General features: G+C 35.0%; 1 protein-coding gene across 1 annotated transcript in view; it reads right to left on the reverse strand.

Annotated features, from left to right (window-relative positions):
• Positions 1–7,651, reverse strand: part of LOC101899423 (tyramine/octopamine receptor) — a 69,579-nt gene extending 61,928 nt beyond the window's left edge. The window contains exon 1 of the mRNA XM_020037494.2: positions 7,569–7,651. The gene's annotated coding sequence lies outside the window, so the exon portion shown is untranslated. The remainder of the gene's footprint in view (positions 1–7,568) is intronic.
• Positions 7,652–8,103: the final 452 nt, after the last annotated feature.

The raw sequence follows: 8,103 nt of genomic DNA on the forward strand, positions 1-8,103 counted from the left end.
TTTTTGGCATATTTTCATTTTGAATTAAACATTTGGTAATATTTCTACAGCTAACAAAACTAAGTAGTTAGGATATCAGGATATCATATACAGATCGCATTTATGGCCCGATCCTTACGAAATTTTGCATGGGGATAAGATGAGGGTCACAATGGAAGCCTACTCTTTTTGGAGATGATCGCCATATATTTAGGGGTTGAAATGGACCAAAAAACTGCAAAATTGTCAGCAGGTCGTAATTATCGCCCGATCCTCAGGCACATTTGAATGAGGGTTACCGGACATTGCAAAAGCCAAGCAGTTTTGGATGGCCATCCAAAAATATTCAATGTGTAAAGGAGTTTGCCAACTTTTGTAGACAAAATACGAAAATGTCTAATCCAGTGACTTTTTGGAGAATTCACAAATACAGTAAAGACGCACTCCTGACTATTTCGTTAACGCTGATTTCGTTGAAGAATATAGTCAAATGGCTGTATCTCATATAGATGCGTTTCAGTCAAAAACCAATAATAAATGTTAATCTTTTGCCACTTCTGAGAGATTATGGGTCTTTGGGAAATATTGGTTCCAGATCTAGGAAGACCATTTAAGTGCAACATCTACCAATAAATTGGAAATGAGCAAATTAGTTAAAGTCGCTATTATTCGAAAATTAGAGAACGAAACCTGATGGTTTTCTTTTATTATTTGTCACAATATCTTGTGGAATTCTTTCGAGTATATGGCCTATATAAACTGTATCGTTTATTATAGTGTTGTAGGGTATTCAACGGTCGGCCCCGCTCGACTGTAGCCTTTGCTTACTTGTTTTTGCTATGCTTTTAACTTTTAGCAGGCACTTTACTCCGAAATTTTAAATTTCATTGCATTGATTCAATTTTCAATGTTTTTGATCTATACAAATAGTAGTGTTTGGAAATTACAACCAAACACTGCTTCCACACGATTATTCTTTGTTCATTGTTTTTCTCAAATTTCAGCTGACGTTTGTTGTTGCCATTGGCAGAATGAATTCAATGTTATCATTGTAGTCCATAAATCATTCCACTCACCCTGTGTTGCAATTGACTAAGCATTATTCACTGAAAACAAGGCAGTGCCCCGTTAAGTGATATCACTGGATTAAATCGCACACTTGTGACATACACATGCATACGAGCACCCATACAAACATATACGCTCGCTGATTCCAATACACCTTTAGTTTGCGGTTTCGAGTGTCATGACAGTGATTGTGAATTGTGGTAAATACTATATCTGCGCGATATGTATAGTTTTGCTTACGTTCGTGCTTGTAGGGACATTCACATAATCCCTACAACAACATTTTATGTTATTACACAGCCTGTAATCCATTTATAGCAACAAATGCTAATTTATATATTTGCTTTGTTTTTATTATTGGTGCAATTTTTCTTTTCCATTGTTATGTTTCCCCATTTTGTTCGTTGTTGGTGGTAGTTATTCTGTATCTATCATCATCACCCATGTAGTGGAATTAGAATGATATAGCCGTTCCTTGTGTGCAAGACATGTCACAGCAAAAAACTGTTGCTGATTGCTGTTTTAGATTAATGTGTCAACAACAATCACTCGGTTTTCAGCCATAAGCACCTTTATTCAAGCCAGAACCCGAGGTATTCTTGAAGGAGTTGACATAGAAATAATTTGTTCCTATATTTTTGTGATTTTTTTTCCTGAAGCTGGGTATTTTGATAAAGCAGGCTGTATTTGCAAAATAATCAACCTACACTTACTGGAAAGTTCACATATGACATATATTTTGACCAAAAGATTGATATGTTTTTCATAATTCACGCAAAATCTAATACTTATAAGATACATCATGTTATCAATTTAGACAAATTTGTAACAAAACTTAAAGCTAACAGCTAAGTTCGGCCGGCGGAACGTTTAATACCCCTTACCATTTTGAAGGAACTTGAAAAATTTCCATAGAATTTCTGTCGAAAAATACCGCTCAACGGAAAAAAGTTCTATTGGGGGCTATACGAAAACGTGGTCCTGCATAATTAGCCAATAAAACTTTAAATATCTTAAAACTTGAAACAATTCCGGTGAATAATGTGGCTAATATCGTCAAAATAGCGAATATCAGGAGGTATCTTTATATGGGGTTAATTCGAAGGCGTGGACCTGCATACGCAATTTTTTGTAATAGGATGAAGTAGCCATTGCGAACCTTAAATACGAAAATTGAAACAATTCCGGTAAAAAATGTCGCTAAAATCATGCAAATAGCGAATATCGGGGGGTAAAGTTGTATACGATATCGTGAACCTATACAGACAATTCTCTTCCCGGGGTTGAAGTACTCAGAAGGATTTTCAGACAATTCATCAACATCAACATAGCGAATATCGGGATGTACAGTTAAATGGGGGATATACGATATCGTAGACCTATATGGAAAATTATCATTCAGGGGTAAAGTGCTCACAAAGAACAACTTGTGTGGAATTTCAGACAATTCCATTAAAAAATGTGGCTGGGGCTATGTGATATGGTGGCTATACAACCCATATAGCCCTCTTCGAAATTGACCTGCCTGCTGACAAATGACTGATTTGTGAAAAAATGTAGCTTCCTATCTTAATTCGTTTTGACTCTAGCGTGAGTACAACAGTCGGATAGATGGACTGCTTAAGATGAAGGGCTTAATCGTATTAGAATTTTACGCTGTTCAAGAATATATATACTTTTATATCCCCCACCATTCTATGGAGGGTATATTAGCTTTGTCATTCCTTTAGTATATATATTTTGGATCAGCGTAAAATTCTACGACAATCTAGCGATGCCCGTCCTTCTGTCTGTCTGTTGTAATCACGCTATCCTTCGACGAATTGAGGTAGAAGGCTAAACATTTGCATACATGCATAGTTTACCAGCAGGCAGGCTAAGTTGATAAATGGGGCATGTCGGTAAACGTTTTCGTATAGCCCCCATATAACGGTACCTCCCAATATTCGGTATTTTCATGATTTTAGCGACATTATTTACCGGAATTATTTCAAATTTCGTATTTGAAGTTCGTAATGGGTACTACAATCAATGGCAAAAGAATCGTATGCTTGCCCACGTCTTCGTATAGCCCCCATATAACGGTACCTCCCGATATTCGGTGTTTTGATGATTTTTGCCACGTCATTCGCTGAAATTGTAACAAATTTTGTATTACAAATTCGCAATAGGTACTACAGCCTATGATATAAAATTTGGTATGCAGATTTACGTTTTCGTATATCCCCCATGTAACGGTACCTCCCGATATTCGATATTAAAAGCTAAAAAAGTATTAAAAGTTCGGCGTCGGAGGAACTGGCGATGCCAACCTTTTATACCCTACACACATAGTGGTAAGGGTATTATGTCTTTGTGCATTTGTTTGTACCAGACAAAAGGAAACGAGGAAACGACATTCGGTATTTTGATGATTTTAATAACGATATTCACCGGAATTGTTTCAAATTTGGTATTTGAAGTTCGTAATGGATACTACAGCCTATGACAGAAAATTGTCTATGCAGGTCCACGTTCGGTATTTTTATGATTTTAGCTGCATTGTTTACCGAATTTTCTTTCCAGTTTCGCATTTAGATATTGTAATGGCTTATGACAAAAGTTGCCTATGCAGGTCCACGTCGTCGTATAGACCCTAATATAACGGCTAAATTCGGTATTTTTCAGATTTTAGCAGAATTTTTAACGGATTTTATTTTATTTTTTTTTTTTTTGAAAATTGCAAACTTTGTTTCTAATGATGGAGGGTATTCAAAGTTCGGCCCGGCCGAGCTTACAGCTTTTTATTTTTGAAAAAATTCTATATACTGAAGGCAAAGAAAGCTTCATATCATAAATGAATTCCTACGTTCCGTCAATGAAATTTGTCATTGATTTTGAACCAACGTAGAGGTTCATTAACTGAATGAAAAAAGTTTCACTGAGTTTCATAAACGTAATTGTTCATTAATATAATGATATGCATCATTTGATTATTTTTCCACAGATTTGTCCAAAAATTGGTATTTGTAGTTCGTAATGGGTTCTAGCTGTTGTGGCGGAAGATTGTTAATATAGGTCCATGTCTTCGTATATTCACATTTTTCAATGGAATTGCTTCAAATATCGTATTTGAAATTCATACTACAGCATATGACATAAAAAATACTTTTGAGGTCGAGATCTTCGTATCCACACATAACGGTTTTCATTTAAGTGGCATATTTCGAAAGATTTTTAAAATTTTTCGATATCGGTTTATGAATTTCAGTAAGTCTGACCACGTATTTTTATGAACAAAATGCAGGTCGCCTTTTATTGAGATGACATTTTCCATGCATCATTTGTTTGGCCTAGAACGAACTCCATATTGCAACGTTTAATTCATGTTATGAAACTGCTTCATTAAATTGGCGCACAAATTTAAATATAACAATTATTACAATTTTCCCTCTAATTATAAATACGTTGGTTGCGTACTTGTTTGTGTCAGACAGCGCGGTTATGTATCATTTCTATATTCACATTTTTTGCTGAATTTTGTAACAATAAGTAGTTTCGTAACATTAATGAAATCCGTTTCATATATTCAATGAAACCAAAAATCATTGAATTTTAAAGCAACGTAAGTTTTCATTGCATGAACAAAATATTTATTACATTAATGTAGCTTTTCATTAAAAAAAATTATAAAACCGGTTCATTGATACAAAAAAGCATTTTTCTTTCAGTGTTGCGGTTTATGGGCCGGTGGCATCATTGGACCGTATTTCTTCTAATACGCTACAAACGAAACTGTGAATGATGAGCGCTATTGTAAGATGATATCCAACTTTTTTTGCCCAAAATGCAAGAGATTAATTTGAATGATATGAAGTTTCAACAAGACGGCGAGTTCTGTGAACATTTTATGTCACGTTCGGGACCGGTCAATTGGCCGCTTAGATCTTGTGATTAAATGCCTTTTATTTAAACCTATGTCTAGCTTCAATTGACGCATTGGAAGAAACATTGTAGCATTCATTCCTGAAATGCTGGATACAATGTTGGAAAGAGTATGGCAAAATTTAACTAATTGGATTTCAGGCGCAGTTGCGGTATAAGTATATGTGTGTTCATATTAGTGCCAAAGATGTGAATTTATGGGAACTAATTAACGGTGTTTTGTATTATTTGCGTACCTCTATAAAGATACTATGTATGTCGCTTTTAATTTAACACTGTTTAAACATGTACGTTATTTTTTATTTTTATAAAATATTCCAAATCACTGTATGTATCACTGATATTTTTCTGAATTATATTTCAAAATAAAATTTGCCCGAATAAAACTCATTCTGTTGATCGCAGTTTTTCTTGCTATTCACTTTTCAAATTTAATCCACGAAAGAAATCAACAATTGGAAATAAACAAAGTTTTTCGTAAACCGCACGTGCACCGCGTATGACGAATGATCCATGTAGCCGGCAATGAATATGACAGTAGCAGCACGAAACCGCCAACGTTTCGTGGGAAATTCTAGCCGAGAACTAATTGCAAAACTTAAACATCTCGAGAATTGCGGTGAAAAGTAACACAGTGTACTTATTCCAATTTATGAGGTACAAATTCTGTATCTTCTGCCATACCACGCACACTGTCCCAGCGGCAGGTTGTGTTATGTATGTACAAACATACGCATATACGTATGTATGTATCTATATGTGAAATGAAATACTAAATGTCGTCGCAGTCTATTTTACTCTCTCTGCTTATATGTTGCTCTTAGTTTGCCGACATACCTACTTTCTGCTTGGCCCAGCAAGACACGCAAGTATGTGTGTTTGTTCCATGGCAAAAGTCACAAACAGTATTGACAGACGATTGGACTATATGCAGATTCAGTTTTCCAATACGCAAATGGAATTGGTGGATGGAAAGGTCTTGTGTTAAATTTGATTACTCGTTATTTGGGTGCAACCGGTTTCCGGAAATTCTGAGGTACTCGTTAAGTGTAATTCGGAACTCTTTTCGGTAGTTAACGACAAAAATCAGTAAAATCAAAACGCAAATATTTCACGTAAATTGTAACAATAAGCGCCAAATTAATTTTGGTCGCTAACCTATTGACAATTTTCGTTAATTAACGTTATCGATAATTCTGTAGTTAACTAGTTACAAAGGGGTTGAAAATTTTAGTAGAAATAAAAGAACTTCAAATTCCTGGAGGAGGCAATGAAACGTATTTTTTTATATTTCGCTTAACGATAGTTTAGCTAAGACCATTTATTTCAATTTTTATACCCTCCACCATACATAGTATGGAGGGTATTTTAAGTTCGTCATTCCGTTTGTAACTCATCGAAATAATCATTTTAGACATAACAATATATATATATATTCTTGATCTGCGTAAAATTCTAAGACGATTTAGCCCTGTCCGTCCGTCTGTCCGTCCGTCCGTCTGTCCTTTTGTCCGTCTGTTGTAATCACTCTAGATTCAAAACGAATAAAGATAGGAAGCTATAATTTTCCACAGATCAGTCTTTTGTCTGCAGGCAGGTCAAGTTCGAAGATGGACTATATCGGTCCACGATATCGTATAGCCCTCATACAACGATTCCTCCCGATACAACGGTTCCTCCCGATATTCAATGGAGTTTTCTTAAAATCCACACAAGGAGTTCACAAGGGATAGTGATTATATCAAAATATGACATTATATATCATGGTGGAGGGTATAAAAAGGGCGTCAATTTTAACTCTGCTTAGATTATCATTTCTCCCCCCTCATAAATTTAGAAACAAAATAATGTATACTTTTGTAAGATCTTCCATACTATTTTATGAATATAGCAATTTTTATTTTAGTAATATGTCGGTTGTTTGTATTTTATTTCTAAATGTATCGAAATTGATAACAACAGGTGAGATGAATGTCGTGCATTCGTAATTCTAAGACAAGGAGGGATTGCTCTTCGGTCGACAGAGGCGACAAGAGCGGCGTGAAGCACTCGTAATGAAAAAAGAAAACAGCTGCACATTTGTTATGTACAAAATATTCTATTCGAGTACTCATTATCGCATACCAAGACAATTACAACACTATTGCCAGACAATTCAGGCGGAATGTTTATGAAAATTGAGTTGGAACAAAATTTAAACAATGACTAACTAGACTAGAGTTGGTGAGAGCGCGAGTGCTCAATTGTTTATATATGTTGCTTGCCGGTCTCCAGCTTTATTGTGCATACATAAATACGCGCATATAGTGTGGGGGAGAACGTTGATGGTTCTGCTTTCAAACGGAAAATCCTATGGATATCATCATCACTTTACAATAAATTCTTCAATGGGGTTTTATTATTTTGTTGCGGTTGAAGGCTTTTGACTTTTTATTGTGGCAAAATAATACCATTCAAATTGTAGGTTAATATTTGCCGACATTCATAGGTACATTATATGTAAAAATACATACATACAACTTTCTTATCAAATGAAAACTGGGATAAAAATTGCATTTATAATATTGAAATCCACACATATATTTATTCATACCTACCTCAATATTTGGTATTCGGCAATGTTCAAATTTACAAACTGGGTTGTCAAACGGAAAAAGTCCAGAATGAGACTTGCTTGCTCCTGAAAAATAATGACAACAATTACAGATAATTATAACAAAACTGGACGAAAAGTTATTCTGCACTATTACAAGACAGTGCATATAAACAGGGTACATATTGGTGGACTAGAAGTAAGAAAGAATTCTTGTCGAAGAAATATAATTTGACAGAAACTATTTCAAACGAATAAAACTATTGTCGGCAGGGGTGACGATCAAATTAGAGCTCAGACTTGTGTGGGGTGTTTGTATACGCCTTCATTTAGCCAGCATTACGACCATATTCATCTTACACCTATACTTTAACATTTCGCTGTACGAATTTTTAGAGGGTTATTGGGGAATTTGAGATATTCTGTAAGCTGTTTTTTATTTTTATCAGAGAAGTACACCATTTATTGAAACAAAGTATAAGTATGAATTTTATGAAAGGCAGCGGAAGAGCAACCCCGATTAGATAAAAATATAATAT

Source organism: Musca domestica, unplaced genomic scaffold, assembly GCF_030504385.1.
Source record: "Musca domestica strain aabys unplaced genomic scaffold, Musca_domestica.polishedcontigs.V.1.1 6, whole genome shotgun sequence".
NCBI classification, from domain to species: Eukaryota; Metazoa; Arthropoda; class Insecta; order Diptera; family Muscidae; genus Musca; species Musca domestica.